The sequence below is a fragment of the Equus asinus genome, chromosome 20 (assembly GCF_041296235.1).
Source record: "Equus asinus isolate D_3611 breed Donkey chromosome 20, EquAss-T2T_v2, whole genome shotgun sequence".
In the NCBI taxonomy this organism is placed as follows: domain Eukaryota; kingdom Metazoa; phylum Chordata; class Mammalia; order Perissodactyla; family Equidae; genus Equus; species Equus asinus.
The window spans coordinates 12,221,280-12,240,420 of NC_091809.1; positions in this window are offsets into that span (position 1 = coordinate 12,221,280).

Consider the following 19,141-nt stretch of genomic DNA (forward strand, 5'->3'; position numbering starts at 1 on the left):
ATGCTGGGTGCCGGGGGCCTCTCACACCCACAGGAGTGATTTCTGCACTGAGAGGGAGTGGCGGTGTCTGCAGGGGGCTGTGGTCACACCTCGATGGGCCCTATTTTCTGTGAAGCCCTGGGTGGGATGTCAAGGGTCCCCATCTGGACTTCAGATCGCCCGCCCTGCTTGGGTGGGTGGCTGGTGTCCCCGATCCTGTCAGATGCCCCGGCTTCTGGGACAAATTCCCCCTCTAAAGTGGACCCTGAAGGTTTTTTTTTTTCAATCGGGGTGAAATTTGTGTGACGTAAATGGAACCATTTTAAGGTGAACAATTCAGGGGCGTTGAGCGCATTCTCGAGGTTGTGCAGCCACCACCTCTGTCTAGTTCCAGAACGTTCCGTCACCCCAGAAGGAGACCCCATCTCCATCAGCAGTCACTCCCCAGCCCCTGACAACCACTGACCCACTTTCTGTCTGGAGATCTGCCTGTTCTGGACATTTCGCGTCCGTGGGGTCACACTGTGTGGTTGTGAATAGTCTCCTGGCACGAGCGGGTCCCACGTGCTGCACGGTAACACACTTAGACGAGAGTCACTTGCTGTTTCTCTGACGCTCCCGTCCCGAGGGCTGTCCTGGGTCTGACACGCGGCAGCGGCGGCCCACCTGGGCAGGGCCGGCGGCCTGCACACTCCGTAGGCTTGGGTCTCTGCCCGCCGTGTCCCCTTTCCGGCACGTTTCTGTGCCACGAGCACAGGAAGGACTCTGGGGCCTGCACCGGCCGTCCTCCGAACTGTCTCAGCTTCAGGGGGTCGTTCCTGTCACCGTCGGGGTTCCCCTCTCCCCCGGAGAGTCTGCCCGACAAGGTGCAGACATGAGGTGCCCTGTCCGTCTCCAGCGTCACCGTCCTGTGCGTGTGGGGAGGGTCTGCGCCTGAAGACCCGACCTGGGAGGTGACGGTTTCCGCTGCAGGAACCTGGGGCCACTGAGCTGAGTGAATCCCGCTGTGGTGACGAAACTTTCCAGGGTGCCTGGGAGGATAGAGCCAGGGCAGCCCCGGGAGCTCCCCAGGGACGCAAACGGCATGAAGGAAGCTCGTCCCGGACCCTGTGCCGGGGGGCAGCCCGTCGTTTCCTGGAGGGAACATGTGAATGGTTTCAAAAGGGCATCAGGCAGTCAGGGGGGATGGATGCCCTGGGGGCTTCCGGGCGCCATGCCATGGCCTGTGGTTCCACAAGGGTCCCAACTCCAAGTGCAGGCCTGGGCCTCGACCCCTCCCCAGGTCAGGGCGGTCCCCGGGCACCTGCAGGGGCAGGAGGGCGGCGAGGGGTGGGCGCCTCAGGTCCTCGGACAGCAGATGTGCAGGGTGGGCGCGGTGCCCAAGGCTGGACAGACAGTGACCCCTCGGCTGCCCCCCGGGACCACAGGGCTGCCAGCTGCACGGGCCAAGGAAGGCCGTGTTTGTAAAGCATTTTCTGGCTCTTTTATTGTTACGATTACTATTATTAGTGGAGTTTGCTTTTTGGAACAGTGTTAGATTCACAGCGAAGGTGGAAAGCTGGCACGGAGGGTTCCCGCGTGCCCCAAGCTCGGGTCCCCCGTGGTTGGTGTCTTATGCAGGCCTGTCTCGTGTGTCCCCGCTGATGACCACAATCGACGTGTCCTTGTTGACTAAAGTCCATACTGTGTCCAGCATCCTCAGTCTCCCCTGATGTCCTCTGTCCCAGGACCCCAGGTGACACTCAGGTGTCCTGTCTCCTGGCCCCTCTGGGCTGGGACATCCTCAGACGCTCCTGATGCCCTGGGCCGGTGTGAGGGGGACCGGGCTGGAGTGTGGCAAGACGCCCTTCCACTGGGGTTGCTCTGAAGTTTTTCTCACGTCAGCCTGGGATGGTAGGTTTCTGGGAGGAAGACCAACACATCATATACACCGAGGGTCCACACAGCATTTTTTTTTTTAGTGAGGAAGATTGGCCCTGAGTTAACATCTGTTGTTAATCTTCCCCTTTTTTTTTCTCCTCAAAGCCACAGTACATAGTTGCATATTTTAGCTGTCGGTCCTTCTGGTTGTGGCACGTGGGACGCCGCCTCAGCATGGCCTGATGAGCGGTGCCGTGTCCGCACCCAGGATCTGAACCAGCAAAACCCTGGACCGCCAAAGTGGAGCACAAGAAGCCAACCACTTGGCCCTGGGGCCGGCCCTGCAGTTTTTAAATATATATATATATATATTTAAAGATTTTATTTCTCCTTTTTCTCCCTAAAGCCCCCTGGCACATAGTTGTATATTTTTTTTTAGTTGTGGGTCCTTCTAGTTGTGGGATGTGGGACGCCACCTCAGCATGGCCTGATGAGCAGTGCCATGTCCGTGCCCAGGATCTGAACCAGTGAAACCCTGGGCCGCCGCAGCCCTGGGACCGGCCCCTAAATTATAAAGTTTTTAAGTGATAGGAATTTTTGAAAAAAAAATCTCAGAAAAGAGAGCAAAAATATCCACTAATTATACATATACATACATACATATAATATATACATATGTGTATGTATTTTTAAAATAAAATATATACTTTAAAACATTGAGACCTCATCATAATACTATATTTTAAAAAACGGCTTCATTGAGATACAATTCACCTGTTTGGGGTGTACAGTTGAATGTTTTTGGAATATAACGTTATCAGTTTTTTTAAACTGTGGTAAAATACGCATAACATAAAACGTGCCATTTTAAGCACTTTCAGGGGTACAATTCCCGGCATGAATTACAATCACAACGTCGTACAAGCCTGTTTTCCAGCCTGTTTGCCACTGACACACGTTGTGAGCATTTGCCTGTAATGCATCTCCGCACCGATGATTGGGATTGAAAAAAATCTGACAATTTGAGCTAAGCTCCTTTTTAAAATTTGCCGAAGAGAATAAAAACACGTTTCTGCCGAGCTTATCAGCCATTTAGGATTCTGCTCTGAGCGGCCTCCCGTAACCTTTCCGAGCGCCCCCCTTTTCCTGGAGACCCGATGGAGTTCTCCGGAAGAGGGTTATGAAGCTTCTCCCAGCAAACCCGCCAACGTGTCTCCCGGGCGGGGAGCGAGGCCGAGCGGCTGTCCCCCTGTGTCCCTGCAGCCGCCTCCCGGCGCCCGGGACAGAGGTCAGGGTTTAGTGCACAATCTGTTTCCAAGGACGCTGTGAGCTCGTGAGAGGACGGCCAGAAAAACAACCACTTGGAGACCGTTGGGCAGATAAACATTATGGGTTTCACGTCAGCGCAAGAAAGAGGCAGGGGAGAAGGGAGGCCGCCAGCCCAGCCCCTGTGCGGCTGCGGGACAGGGCGTGCGAACCACCCGCGGTCTCGACCCCCCAGCCCAGGCCCCCGACTCTCGGCCCCTCTGCAGCGTCGCCCTGGTCCCCTGCGCAGGCACAAACAGACACGGCCTTCCCGTGAGCAGGCTCTGCTCTGTTGTGTGGGACGGGTGGCCATGGAAGCACTGGGTCCTCGGGCCGGGAGGGAGCTCCGTGGAGGCTCCTCAGGCTGCTGTTCTCTGGGCTTCTCCTCTGGCAGAGCTGCCGGATCTGTTTTCCACACGAGTCACCCCCAAACTCAGTGGCTTCAAACCGCACACATTGATCATCTCAGGCTCTGGGGTCAGGAGTCCCAAAGTCCAGGGCTGGGCAGGGCGGGTCCTCCCGGAGGCCCCAGGGGAGGAGCGTGTCCCGCCTCCTCCAGCTTCCGGAGGCGCCGCGTCCTGGGCTCGGGGCCCCTTGCTCCGTCCACACGGCCAGCAGCGCAGCGTCTCCATCTCGGCCTCTGACCCCCCCGCCTCCCTCTGCTCAGGATCCTGGGCTGACCCTGGGCCCCGGGAATCCAGGGTCACCCCCATCCCAGGGGCCTCGACTTAACCCGTCTGCAGAGTCCCCTCTGCCACATGAAGTGTCACATCCAGAGGTCCCGGGACCAGGACAGGGTGGTCTTTGGGGGCCATATCCTAACACATCCACTCAGCGAAATGCGGACCTTCTTTCTGTCTGGCCTCCGCCCAGCACCCAGCTCTGTGGCCCCAAGACAAACGGTATGAACAGGTCTTTATGAGCCGGGTGGCCAGAAGGGTCTGGGGAACATTTGGTGTGGACGGGGGGCAAACACAGCGAGCCCCTCCAGCCCTGGGCCTCCGCCAGGGGCCCAGCAGAAGCCTGGGCACCTCCGAGGGGAGGGTCCTGCTCCGTGTCAGGCACCATAGGATGGGCCGTGGGGAGACGAGAGGGGGTGGTGGAACCACTCCCAGGCCCGCATCCACGCAGCCCACCGGCTCTGAAAAACCTGCTTACGGAAGAGCTACACCTGTTTGTGCCCGGAGGGGACCGGGAGGTGCTGCAGAGGGGCCGAGCGGCCATCAAAGGAGGAAGCCGCCAGTGCTGGGCCCATGGCGGGTGACCGGAATGCTGGGCTCTGCGCCGCCCTCCCTCCTGTCCTGTGCATCATTTTAGTGTCTTTTCCCGCTGCCTCCACCTTGCTGCTGGCTGGAAACGGGGTCCCTGCAACTGGAGACGTCTGAGGGGCGGCCCACCGGCCAGGGTGTGGATCATGAGTGTGCACAACGCTGTCCGGGGCACCCGGAGGCCAGGCTCCTAACGGCGCCCTCAGAGCCCACAGTGGAGGGTCCTGGGGCAGCCCCGAGGTGGGAGGAGGGTGTGGACCAGTCACTCAGACCCGGGGGCAAGGATGGACGCGTGGCGCCCGTGTCCGGCCAGAGGGAGGAGCGCACAGGGCACCCGACAAGCGGCTGGCGATGGCAGGCGAGACGCCCATGTCCCGTGAGTGAGAAGTCGCGTGGAGCTGCAGGGAAAACGGGGCCTTGAGCCACGGGCTGGGTCTGGGAACACGGCAGCCCACGCCGGCACAGACTGCGTGTGATGGCATCCTTAGAGCCAGAGTTGTGAATTGGGGAGCATTGAGTCCCCCCCAAAAAATCATATATCACAGTCCAAGCTGCCAGCATGTCAGAATGTGGAAACAGGGTCTTTGAAGACATAATCGAGTTAACATGAGATCATTAGCGGGGGCCTAGTCCAATGTGTCCGGTGTCCTTATAAAAAGGGGACATTTGGACACAGACACTCGGGGAGAAGCCCATGCGAAGATGGAGGCAGAGGGGCCGGCCCTGGTGGCGCAGCGGTTAAGTGCGCACGTCCGCTTTGGCGGCCCGGGGTTCACTGGTTTGGATCCCGGGTGTGGACACGGCACCGCTTGGCAAGCCATGCTGTGGTAGGCATCCCACATATAAAGTGGAGGAAGATGGGCACGGATGTGAGCTCAGGGCTAATCTTCCTCAAAAAAAAAGAGAGAGAGATGGAGGCAGAGATGAGGTGATGCTTCTACAAGCTAAGGATGCCAAGGACTGCCGGTGACCCCAGAAGCTGGGAGAGACAGGGGACAGACTCTCCCTCGCGGCCTCGGAAGGAGCCAGCCCCGCCGACACAGAACCGACAGAGGGTCTGTTTCCGTCCTCTAAGCTGCCTGGTTCCTGGTGCTTTGTGACAGTGGCCCAGGCAGATGAACGCAGGCGTTCACTCGATTGTCACCGCACAAGTAAGACAAGCTTGTTGGACACATTCGAACCCCATCGAGTCAAGGCGAAAGGAAGCCCCAAGTCACCACCATCAACAGCCGGGGTGCGGGTCCCGACGTCCTTCCACGGCCTGGCACACGGACACGGTGGACCGGCTCCCCAGTGAGGAGGGGGCACGGCCCTCGGGGGTCATGCTGCACAGAGCCTCGGACCCCTGCCCCGCCCCACGCCCACTGCTGGGTCTTCTCTTCACCGTCTGCGATGGAGGCCCAAGACCCTTCTCCATACGGATTAAACAAAGAACATTCCAGCAAACCAACCCTGGGTGTGAATGAATGACCGACGGACCCCACGGGACATCGAAAAGGCAGCCTCCCCCATCAATGCCACGCGCTGATGGGTTCAATGGGCTCCCCCAATGGTGACCTGAGCCCAGTTCCAGACCCCAGCCTCTCAGGGGAGCTCTGAGGTCACACGGCCCCACTGCCCTGAGGGGGTGGATGAGCGCGTTTCCACCAAGGCCCCCACTGTCTTCACATCTCCAAGACCATTTCTCAAAGCCGACTCACTTTTCTTATTGCTTTCTCACAAGCTTTTTTTTTGAAGAAGATTAGCCCTGAGCTAACATCTGCTGCCAATCCTCCCCTTTTTGCTGAGGAAGACTGGCCCTGAGCTCACATCCGTGCCCAGGATCCGAACCGGTGAACCCCGGACCACCAAAGCGGAATGTACTCACTTAACCGCTGCACCACCGGGCTAGCCCCTTCACAAACTTTTAGCTCTAGAGCGGTTTCAGATTCCCAGGGAAATCAGAAAGCCGGCCCAGCGTCCCACGTAGCCTATGGCCCGTGTCCGCGTGGGGGATCCCATGTGAGCGCGGGCAGCCGTCATGCTCATGGACCGACACGGACGCTCCACTGTCAACTGCCATCCGTAGTTTATTCAGATTGCCTCGGTTTACTGTACGTCGTCCTCTGTCCCGGTCCCCATCAGGACCCCAGGTGACATTCAGCTGTCCTGTCCCCTGGGCCCCTCTGGGCTCAGATGATCCGGTGTGGAGGCCCCAGGCTGTCTCGGGGGACGGGTCAGGGGTCTGCGGGACGCCCTGTGTCGGGGTGCGTCTCCTGTGCCCTCATGGCCGGGCTGGGGGTCGGGGCGGAATCCTCGGCTCGGGCCTGGTTCCATGTTTCTTCCGCAAGCTGCTCTCCGGTCCCGGGTCCCGGGGAGGTCCCAGGACGCGCTCACCTCTTGCGTGTCTCTCGTTGCTGATGACGGGCTCTTGGGTTTTCTGAAATCATTCAGCTTTGGAGTTCGGTGCATTTTACTCATATTTTAAGACCCTTAAACGCTAAAGGACGCTGCCTGTATCCACAGCGCTAAACGAAGTGTTTACTTTGCCCTGGTTTGAACTCCGAACAGAGGGAATCAGACTGCGAGAAACGAAAATTAACGGAAAGCCTCAGATCTCAGAATCTGAAAACAAAAAGTAACATTTCTGTGTCCTTAAAAAAAAAAATTCTCAAGGTTTTGGTCATTCATATTTAAAAGGAAAAAAAAAAAAAAAACAAGTGTTCCCTTTCTTGGATTCCAGAAGGAAATATTTCTTTGAGTGGTTGGTGGCTTCTCTCTAAGACCATTTTTTGAGAAATTGTATGTTCTTTTTAGCTGAAAAGGCAGAGACCCCCTGAAGAGAGAGTTGCCCACAGCAGTCTTGCCTGGGCAGTCCTGCTCCGAGGGGACATGGAGCGACATCTGGGGACAACTGTGGTTGTCACACTGGGGGTGCTCCCGGCCTCGAGTGGGTGGGGGCCAGGGATGCTGCTCAACCCCCACGGAGCCCGGGATGGTCCCCCAGAGAGTGACCTGGCCCAGTGTCCACAGTGCCGAGGGGAACCCTGCCCAGACCGGGGGTCCCCCTGGTCCATCAGGACACCGTCCCGCTGCATCAGGCCCGCCCCACCCCAGGCGACCTTGTCCGAGCTGCTCACACCTGCAGAGACCCCCTTCCGGACAAGGTCGCGTCCTGAGCTCCCGGCGGCTGGGACTCCCCCGTGCGAATTGGAGGCTCACGATTCAAGCCCTCGACCGCCTTCTCTTTGTACATTCGAGTCCCCGCTGCGGCGGCGGCGGCGGCGGCTTCAACTTGTCAAGGTCGTCCGGATTCTAGTTCTGTCCTCCGAGGGCATCTTTGTGTCGGGACCGTTGGCTTCAGGAGGCGGAGCGGCGCTTGAAAGCCTCCTTTCAACTCGCCTCCTCCAGCTGGGGGGGCCGGCGCTGTTTTTAGGAGCCGGGAAGGCCCCGTCCTGCCGCTGTGGCCTCACCTGCTGCCTGTCCTCCCCCGGCGCTCGAGGGCGGCGTCCCGACGGGACAGGCTCCTTCAGGGAGCCGCAGTCAGTCCCCGAGGCTCTGAGGTTCCCCGGCCCCCAAAGCGAGATGGGGGTGCGGCAGCCGAGGGCCCCCTCCCCTCACTTCATACACGGCCCCTGAGCGACACGGCTGTCGCCTCCCTCGCCGGGAGTCCCGAGGGTCCCTCGTGGCTGTGTTTTCAGAACGGCGTCGCCCCGTTGCTTCCGGAACTGCGGGCTGCCCGGTGGAATATTAACGCTCTCCTTCATTCTAACAAGGACACCGGGCGCTGGTCTCCCGCATAGGTGACTCTGGGCTCGACATGGCTCGGCGGAAACGTGGCGTGCTGCGGGGCTTTCAAATACGTCATGGGCTCTGTCCCCCCAGAGCTGGGGCCCACGGGTCCCTAGGCCCCCCGCCAGTGAACACCCACGGTCCAGGTCCCCTGAGCACGTCACTCAAGGGTCTGGGCAGAGGCGGACATCCCAGGAACGTGAGGTCAGGAGAGACCTCTGGGGGCGGGGGGCCGGGCTGCTGGGAGGCCCCCCAAGTCTCCCGCACAGATGAGAATTCATCCTGACTCTAGCGGGCTGTGCGGGGGGACACGGTGAGGAACAGCGTGGCTCTCCGAGAGCACGAGGCCTTGCCAGCGCCCCCGCGGCCTCCCCGGCTCCCCACCCCGCTGTGGGGGCCTCGAAGGCCACCCCTGCCGCGTGGTCACACGGGCGCCTGCTCGCCTCTGTCCACCGTGCAGCCCCGCCGGCTTGGGGACAGGACTGACCTCTGGGGCGCTTCTTTGGTTTTGCTCTTTAATGTAATTTTAAACTTTTTATTTTGAAATAGAGTCATTGAAAGGCACAAACAAATCTACAGAAGGATGTGGTGCACCCTTTACCCGGCCTCCCCCGCTGGTACCATCTGGTAACCAGAGTAGCCAGATTACTAGAGTACCTAGACACTACGGTAACCAGATGCTAGAGCACTTAAATACTAGAGTAACCAGTACTACAGTACCTAGATACTAGAGTCCAGAGATGCTGGAGTACCTAATACCAGAGTAAGTAGACGCTGGAGTACGTAGACACCGGAATACCCAGGTATCGGAGCACCTGGATACTAGGGTAACTAGACACCGCAGTGCCTAGATCATGGAGTACCCAGGTACTGGAGTACCTAGATCATGGAGTACCTAGATACTAGAGTAACTGGACACCACAGTGCCTAGATCATGGAGTACCCAGGTACTGGAGTACCTAGATTTTGGAGTACCTAGATACTATAGTAACCAGACACCACAGTGCCTAGATCATGGAGTACCCAGGTATTGGAGTACCTGGATACTAGAGTAACTAGACGCTGGACTGCCCAGATGGTGGAGCACCCAGATACTAGAGTATCAAATCCAGGACCCAGGCCTTGGTACCGTCCACAGAACCTACTCGGATCTCACCGGTTTTACACACACACATTTGCATGTGTTTCCACACCATCCCATCGCACAAGCACATGCGAATCATCGCTCCCGCGGTCAAGTTACCGAAGGACTCCGTCCACCACCAGGAGGCCCGTCCTCGCCCAGGCCTCCCTTCATCCTGAGGGAATCGGAGCCACTTTCTCCCGGGACAAGGTGGATCACGGAGCGGGCAGACAGCAACGGCGCATCCGTGATTTAGGATATAGCAAATGAACGTTGTGCCAAAAAGAAAAGTTTATTTTTATTATTCTTCCTTCTGTTTCCCTCGCTCTCTTCTATTTAGATGTATGGTGCTGTTAAAAGCAAGTGTCAGAGTCTAGGATTTTCAGACAACTAAGGAAAAAAGGGAGTGTTTACGGAAACGTTTACAGCTATATTGTACCAAAGAGACGGCGCGCGTCTGGAAGTGGGGCCGTGCAGGCGCCCCGGCGGCCAGGCAGAGAGCACTGCGTTTGATGTGCGAAACTGCCTAACGAGGACGGAGGGTCCTAACGATGGCGGGATGCTCAGCAAACAGACTAGACGGCGGCCGGGGAGACGGTGCCCCCCCACCCAAGGGGGGACGCAGACGCCGGTAAACAGTGCGTTTCTCTTCCCGACGTCCTCATCCTCATCTGGGAGCTCGACTGTTCCTCCAGCTTTTATCACTCTGACACGGAGCTGTGGGTTTTTTTCTCTTTTTATTGATCAGTTTCACATTCGCGGAATGAAAGGCTGGATGGTAGGGAGACTGACACCTCCTGTCGACGCGTTCCACTTCGTTTGCGTAGATGGTCGTAAAGTGAATTCATCTGGTCCTGATTAAAAGCATTAAAACCCTATGGAAGCTACACTACGCTTCCTATCGTGAGCCGACCCATGGCCCACGATGAATATAAAGTATGAGGCAACTAAAATAAACACCCACAGTTTCCATTTCTGAACCACAGCCATGATGGAACCGCTCCGTCCGGCTGACAGACGTGTAAGAATGCGGAAAGGAGAGCCCAGGTTTCAAAATGACCCTGTGGCTGGGGGAGGCGATGGGGGGCCCGTGTTTCACCGGGACGGGGTTTCAGTTTGGGGTGGTGAGAAGGATCTGGAGACGGACGGTGGGGACGGCCGTATGACGGCGTGAAGGTACCTAAAGCCACTGAGCTGTGCACCCAAAATGGTTAAGATGGTAGATTTTGTTACGTGTGTTTTATCACGATTTTAAAAATGGCCCGTGTGCGGCAGAAGCAGATGTGGAAATAAACAAGGTTCCTTTGAATCCACTTCGAGTCCTCACTGCAGAGCTGAGGTGCATCCGCCCGGTGAGAGGGCGACTCTGCACAGATGGGGTCCAGCCCGGGAGGGAGAAGCCGGGCCCTTCGGTGGATTCTCCACAGAGCGGTGGGCGCGTGAGCGGCCGGAGGATCCTGGGGACTCGGAAAGGCGGAATCTGGACTTCCACTGTGTGCATTCTGGGTGGAACCGAAACAGGGGTGGGCGACCCTGAAGAATGTGGGTTCCCAGTGCTGAGAGGGGCGCCGGCTGGGACCCCAGGAGAGGGGCCTGGTGGGGACGGGCGTGTGGGACGTGCGGCCGGGTCCGTGTGTGAGAGTTTCAGACAAAGAGGAAAGTTACTGCCTGGGAACAATGTGAGATAATATGATAGAGGACCTTGAAGAAAACAAATAAAAGATGGTTGTAGATTACCGACGTCTGGGAGGAGAACAAGGAAACAGAAAAAAGGAAGAAAACAAATCGGCTCGGCCGCCCCTGTTTGAAATGCAGATGGCACCGCGCGGGCTGCCCCGAAACGCCTAATCGTGGAAATGAAAGGCTTTTTTAAAAAAATCAAAGGCAGACAGGATGGAAACTCAACGGGGCCTAATCCTTGACTCTCCGTTGGAGAGACTCCGCCGCGCGCTGCCCTCTCCCGGTCCGGGACGGCGGGTCTCCGAGGAGGGGAGGACGCGGCCGCTCCGGGAACAAGCAGAAGGGGCTGGTGGCGGGGTCGTGCTCCTCACAGGGTGTTCGTCACCCTCTGCTCTGAACAGCGACCACTTTGGGAAACGTCCCACGCGGTATGAGGGATGCGTGCTTGCAGGGATGGGGTTTTTTAGCAAAAATTTTTTATTGTGGTAAAATGAGCATAATGTAAACTGACCATCTTAACCGTTTTTCAGTGCACAGCTCAGCGGCAGGAAGCACATTCACACGGTTTTGCCACCGTCCCCTCCATCCGTCTCCAGAACCTTCCATCTCCCCAAACGGAAGCTCTGTCCCCAGGAAACACTGACTCCCACCCCTCCCCCAGCCCCTGGCCCCCCATCCACTTTCTGTCTCTGTGTATGTGGCTCTTCTGGGGACCTCCTGTGAGTGGACCACACAGTGTGTGTCCTTCTGTGTCTGGCTCATGTCACTGAGCATCACGTCCTCCAGGTCCGTCCACGTGGGAGCAGGTGTCAGGATCGCCTTCCTTTTCAGGGCTGCGTAATATTCCAGGGTGTGGATGGACACACTGTGTGGATCCATCATCCATCCATGGACACTTGGGGTGTTTCCATCTTTTGGCTGCTGTGAACGTGGGTGTGCAGACATCTCTTTGACACCCAGCTTTCAATCCCTTTGGATGGATACCCACAGCTGAGATTGCCAGATCATACGGTCATTCTATTTTCAACTTTTTGAGGCACTCCCAAACTGTTTTCCATGGTGGCAGCACCATTTTATGTTCCCAGCAGCCATGCATGAGGCTTCCAACTTCTCCATGTCCTTGCCAACGCCGCTTATTTTCTGTTCTTTTTTTTATAGTTGCCATCCTGATGGGTGTGCGGTGGTATGACATGTTTTTGAACTGTGTTCTTAATAATATCACCATGCTTAATATTTTCAGCATTTATAAAGGTGAATCAGAAATACATAAAATGGGGATCATTAGAAAGTTGGGATAGTTTTCTTCTTATTTCAATGTCCACAAGTGTAATTTTTTTTTAATGGCTTAAAACAACATACATTTATTCTCTGACACTCCTGGAGGCCAGAAGTCCGACACAGGTCTCCTCAGGCTAAAATGCAGGTGTGGGCAGGGCTGACCCTTCTGGAAGCTCCAGCTTCTAGATGCACCCATGTTCCTCGGCTGGTGACACACCTGTATCTTCCAGGCCAGCGATAGCTGGTTGACTCACATGTGTAATTTTTCGTTTGTTTTGGTGAGGAAGACTGGCCCTGAGCTAACATGTGCTGCCAACCTTCCTCTTTTTTGCTGGAGGCAGGGACAAAAAAAATAAGTGGGTATTGGTTCCCCGAGGCTGCTGGATCAGTCCGCTTGGGCTGCCAGAACGGACACCACAGATGGGCGGCTCAGACGACAGACCTCGGTTCTCTCCCGGTGCTGGAGGCTGGAGTCTGAGGTCCAGGTATCGGCAGGGCTGGTTCCCCCTGAGGTCTCGCTCCCTGGTGAGAAAAAGGCTGTCGTCTCTGTGTCGTCACGTGGTCATGCCTGTGTGTGTGCCTGTCCTCATCTCCTCTTCCTTTTTATTGTGTGAGGAAGATTGTCGCTGAGCTAACACCTGTGCCAGTCTTCTTCTATTTTATGCAGGATGCCACCACAGCATGGCTTGATGAGCGGGGCTAGGTCTGTGCCCGGGATCCAAACCTGTGATCCCCCAGCTGCTGAAGCAGAGCACGGGAACTTAACTAGTACACCACCAGGCCAGCCTCTCACCTCCTCTTCTTCTTCTTCGTTTTTTTTTTTTTTTTTTTTTGCTGAGGAAGACAGGTCCTGAGCTAACATCTGTGCCCATCTTCCTCTACTTTCTATGTGGGACGCCTACCACAGCATGGCTTGCCACACGGTGCCTTGTCCGCACCCAGGATCTGAACTGGTGAACCCCAGGCCACTGAAGCAGAACGTGTGAACCTAACTGCTGTGCCGCCAGGCCAGCCCCTCAGCTCGTCCTCTTAACGTCTTAACGTCCTTGGGTGGTTGGACAACACCAATCTATTCTCTCACAGTTCTGGGGGCCAGAAGTCCCCCAGAAGTCATTGTCACTGGGTCAAAGTCAAGGTGGCAGCAGGGCCATGCTTCCTCCAGAGGCTCCAGGGGAGGGTCCTTCCTGTCTCTTTCAACTTCTGGGGGCCCCAGACATTCCTGGGCTTGTGGCCGCTTCACTCCAGTCTCTGCCTCCATCTTCACGTGGTCACCTCCTCTTCTGTGAGTGTCGAGTCTCCCTCTGCCTCCGTCTTACAAGGACACTTGTAATGACATTTAAGGCCCACCTGGATAATCTAGGAGCATCTCCCATCTCGAGATCCTTAAATTAATCGTATCTGCAAATTCCTTTTCTGCCACATAAGAGAACATTCACAGGTTCCAGAGGTTAGGACGCGGATATCTTTTGGGGCACATTATTTAGCCTGCCACACCATACAATGGAATATTATTCAGCCATGAAAAGGAGCGAGGCCCTGACACAGCTACACGAGGATGGTCCTTGAACACACAATGCTCAGGGAGAGAAGCAGACACAGAAGGACACACAGCGTGTGATCCCATTGATGTGAAAGGTCCAGAACAGGCAGAGCCACAGACAGGGAGCGGGCTCATGGGGGCCAGGGGCTGGGGGGGAGGCGGGGGCGACTGCTGATGGGGATGGGGTTGCTTTTGGGGTGACGAGAATGTCTAAGATTTGATTGTAATGACAGTTGTCCAACTTTGCGAATATGCTGAGTCCGTGAACTGCACACTTTAAACAGGTGAGTTGTATGGTGTGTGAATTCTAACAGCACCAGCCCACTTATTTCTTCAAATTTCAATAAAATTAGTTTTTGAAATGTTTGATTTTAAAACAAAAGGCAGCCAACACCTGTTTTTAAAAATCTATCTCATCTCCAGTTCTCCGATTCTGGAAGCTGTGTGCACACACTCAGGCACGCGCTGTTGAAAGCTTTCCTATTGATCAAGACAAGACCCCAACTGGCACCTGCCAAGGGTCCTTGCAGAAACAGCGACATTGACAGAACGTTCCTCACTCCATGTGTAGGTTTGACATCCCCACCCAAGGCATCTTTGGAGAAAAAGACTCCATAAATCCAACGAATAAACAGAGTTGCCAGATTTAGCAAGTAAAAATACACAACACCCAGCTACCTTTAAATTTTATATACATATTTTTTTAGCATGCAATGGCTGGGAGGTACTTATGCTAAGTTACTAATGATGTATCTAATTATATATCTAGCATGTACTCATTATCTATATGCTATGTATCTGATAACATAGCTAATTTGTATTCATTATGTATATAATCCATGTCTAATAATTTGTATCTAATATATGTCCAATAATGTAATCCTGTATTTTACCTGCAAGCCCTAATCTATAACGCTGCTGCTCATGACACTGGACTAGAGGCGGCTTAGTGAGGAGCTTGAAAACTCACTGTGATATTGTTATGGCTGAATGGCGCCTCCCAAAAAATTATGTTGAAGTCCTAGCCCCCGGGACCCCGTGAGTGTGACTTTATCTGGAAACAGGGTCTTTGCAGAGGTAATCAGTTACGATGAGGCCCTATTGGATTCGGGTGGGCCCTGAGTCCGTTGACTGGTGTCCTTATAAGATAAGGGAAACCTGGACGCAGCGACACAGAGAGAAGGCAGCTGTGTGAAGACAGAGGCAGAGACTGGAGTGATGGGGCCACGAGCAAGGAGCCCCAAGAAGCTGGAAAAGGCAAGAAGGAGCCTCCCCTGGAGTCTCCGGAGGGAGCATGACCCTGAGGACACTTGAGTTCGGACAACTGGCCTCCGGTAGTGGGGGAGACCAAATGTGTTTTGGGACTTTGTGACGGCGGCCGTAGCAAAGGGACACAGAGGTGATCCGTGTTCTGTGCTGAAACATGGGCCAAGAATCCCAAGCTGTCACCCTGTCGGCACTTCGTCTGAGACGCGCTGGTCCCGTGGCGGGACAGTCCCTGTGGACGGCGCCCGCTCACCAGCCCCTGAAGAAATAACCTCGCCAAAGGCGACCCAGTGGTCGCTGAGGTGTGCGGCTCGACAGGTCTCGGTTTTCAGGAAGGAATGTCTTGCGTAAAAAGGAAAACCCAGCTCCGTTTGCCCAAATCAGAACTGGAATGCCAGGAGACGGTGGAGGGAGAACGACGGGCTGGGCTGATGGCGGGAGCAGGTGCCGGGAGGGGCCACCCGGCCCTGGGCGCTCATCTCCTCCTGCCGCGGCCCACGGCCCGAGGGACGTCCTGCCCAGCACGCGGAGGCCCTGGAGGGAACTCGGCCTGCTCTGGGGGGTGGTCTTCCTTTCCTCCGTTCCTGCGCCAGCGGTGAGCCCACACTGGGTGCGGCTCCGAGCACCCCAGGGAGCAGGTGGACCCTGCCCTGGCCTCTTCCGGCAATGATGGTGGCGATGCAGTTAATCTGTGTCCATGGGCCTCCCCGGGGGTGATTCTGTTCCCCTGGGACACTGGGTCATGTCTGGGGACATCTGTAGTTGTCACAACGGGGGCATGGAGTGGGTGGGGCCAGGGATGCTGCTCAACCCCCCACAGTGCCCAGGACGGCCCCACAGAGAGTGACCCGCCCGATGTCAGCAGTGCTGAGAGGGAGACCCCGCTCTGCGGGGTTAAAGCCGGTCAGGCCACGAAGGGGTCAGCGCAGCCATCAATGGCCCCGAAGGCCAAGTTAGGACCCGGGCGCCCGGGACAGCTGGTAAAATTAACTTTTCCCCATCCTCCAGGACGCAACGATGGATGGCGCGCGCGCTCCCCTCCGCAGGGGGTCGGCGTCCCGGGGAGGCGAGCAGGTAGACGAATAATGATGGTACGGCGGGAATCAGCGAGGCAGCGCTGCGGCGACAAGCTCCCTGCGGGTCGGGACTGACCGCTGGCTGGGCTGGACTGAACGGCGTCCCCCCACAATTCACGTCCACTCGGAACCTCAGACGGGGACCTCGCTGGAAGCAGGGTCTCTGCGGACGTCCTCAGCGGAGGCGCGGTTGAGCTGGAGTGGGACGGCCCTCGTGCGGTGACGGGCGTCCCTGCAGGAAGCGGACAGACACGGCCACGGAGGAGAAGGCAGGCCACGTGAAGGCCGAGGCGGAGACGGGAGGATGTGTCCCCGAGCCCAGGATCGCCAGGGCCCCGGGAGGGCGCAGCCCCGCCCACGCGAGGTCGCAGATCCTGCAGAACCGTGAGCTCATAAACAGCTGTGTTCCGGAGCCACCAGCTTGCCATTCTCGGTCACAGCCCCACAGGGCACTCCCACGCCAGCCACACCGCACCCGAGTTGGCTCTGTTGGAACCTGGGCTCACTGACGGGTCCGGGCTCTGAAGCGGGACTCGGTTTCCCGTCCCCGCTGTGCCCCGGACCAGGGGCCTGGCCGCCCTCCGCCTCGGTCCCCTCGTCCGTAAGAGGCAGTGGTCCGCGAGCCCCGTCTGCTGGGCGAAGCCTCTCCCTCCGTCTGAGCTGGCTCGTGGCCCACCCTCAGCAGGAGACGTGGCGGGAAGGAGGCCTGGCAGTGTCCCCGCCGTGCCCTCGGAGCCTGAGCGCCATGTGACAGGTCGAGTGCCAGGTTGGCTCCCCGGGGGCCGGGGGCGCGTGCAGAGGCCGCGGGGCGAGAGCGGCTCGGGGCCCAGACCCGCAGGCTGAGCTGGCTGCGCCGACAGGCTCGGTGGGGCCCTGTCGTGCAGGGACAGCGGGAACACTGCGGCCAACTGTCACACTGCCCGCTCGGGGCTGCGGCGGGCACAGAGCACACGGTCACGGCGTGCTACCATGGCTGTCGCCTCCGCGCACACCCGGCCGTCCCCACGGTCACTCACAGGCCCGCCCGGAGGATGCACAGGCGTCCCAGGTCACCGAGACGCATGCGGCCCGAGAAGCTGCCTCCGGGGCGGCGGCCGAGCCGTGAGGTCCCACGTCCGCATCGGTGGCCCAGGTTCACGGGTTGGGCCTTACCCGCCCGACAGCCATGCTGTGGCGGCACCTCACACACCAACACGCAGGCAGCACGCCGCATTCGGGGCCAGTCTTTCTCAGCAAAAAAAACAAAATCTGCCCCTCTGCTGGAAACGCACCAGAAACGCTTCTCTCCGGACTCGGACGCGCAGCGACGTGGCTCTGTCCTCGTGTGGCCACCGTGCCTCCACTGCCGGACACCGAGGGGCCCGACGGCTCCCACCAGATGGACACCGCACGGTCACCTCTGTCCCCTGACACGTACCCGGCGCTGGATGCTGCGGGCCGGTGGCAGAGCTGCTCTCGCGGCACCTGACGGGGCGCCAGTCACAGGTCAGAGGACACCAGTCACATGCCAGCAGCCCTGCCACCCCCAGCCACCCTGCCGGGCACCAGAGCGGAGGACGCTCGCGGTCGTCCTGGTTAACGTGAGACGGCGACACGGGCAGCGAGACGGCTCCCGGACGTGAACCACAGCGAGGTGACAACGGGGGCGCACCCCGGGGTGCCTGTCCTCCCCCAGCACGGCCTCCCCCTGTCAGGCCAGCGGTCACAGGCCACCCCGGGAGCAGGGGGCCGCACGGCCTGGGGACACCAGGGACCCCGGGGCGCCACCCGCACATCTGAGGTGACGGAGGCGCGCCAGAAACCAAGCGGGCGGTGCGTGGCCCCGCGTCGGGCAAAAGGGACGTCACAGTGACGACTACGCAAAGAAGCGAGGCCAGGGGACCGTCCGCCCGGGAGGGCACACGCCGCCACTCCGCGCCCCAAGCTTGGCCGGCCCTCGGCCAGAAGCGCCTCCCTCACGGGCACCGCGGGAATCTCGAAGGTTCTGGAAAGCTCTCGAAGGTTCTCTCGGCGTCCTCGCCAGGCCGCGCGGGTCCGACTAGAGGGGGAGGAAGGAGGCAGCGGGCGCCGGAAGGCGGGGGTGCGGGGAGCTGGGCCGGGCGCCTCGCGGGCGCGCGCAGCCCGCCGTCAGGCCGGCAGTCAGTCCGTCCGTCAGTCTGTGCCCGCCCGCCCGTCAGTCAGTCAGTCAGTCCGTCAGTCTGTGCCCGCCCGCCCGCGCGTCCGTCCGTCAGTCTGCACCCGCCCTCCCGTCAGTCGGCCCGTCAGTCGGCGCCAGTCAATCTGCGCCCGCCCGCCCGTCGGTCAGTCAGTCTGCACCCGCCCGCCCACCCGTCAGTCTGCGCCCGCCTGCCCGCCCGCCCTTCAGTCAGTAAGTCAGTCAGTCAGTCTGCGCCCGCCCGCCCTTCAGTCAGTAAGTCAGTAAGTCAGTCAGTCTGCGCCCGCCCGCCCGCCCGCCCGTCAGTCAGTAAGTCAGTCAGTCTGCGCCCGCCCGCCTTGCGCCCGCCCGTCAGTCAGTCGGCCTAGCGCGCGGCCGGGCGGAAGGGGCGGAGCCTCGGTGCGGGCGCGGGCGCCCATTGGTCGGCGGCAGGGGCGGGGCCTGGCGGCGCTGAGAGGCTGGCCCCGCCCCCGGCCCGCGGGGAGCGGCGGCGGCGGCGGCGGCGGCGGCGGCGGTGGTGGTGGAGGCGGTGAGCGCGAGCGCGGGCGCGGGCGCGGGCGCGGGCGGCTGGGGCCGCGCGGGTGTGGCCGCCGTTGGGCCGCCGCGGCCTCCTCGCCCTCCGCGCCGGGCTCGGGGACGCCGCGCCTGGAGGCCGGGCGCCCGGTGAGCCCGGCGGGCTGCGCCCCTCGCGTCGGCCAGGCCGGGGTTGCGGCGGCGGCGGGCGGGGGAGGGGCGGACCCCGGGAGAGGCGCCGCCGGGGCGCTGGAGGGAGCCCCGCCTCTGGGCCGGAGCTCGGTCTCTGCGGCCTGCACCCCCCCTCTGCTGCCTGCACCCCCACTT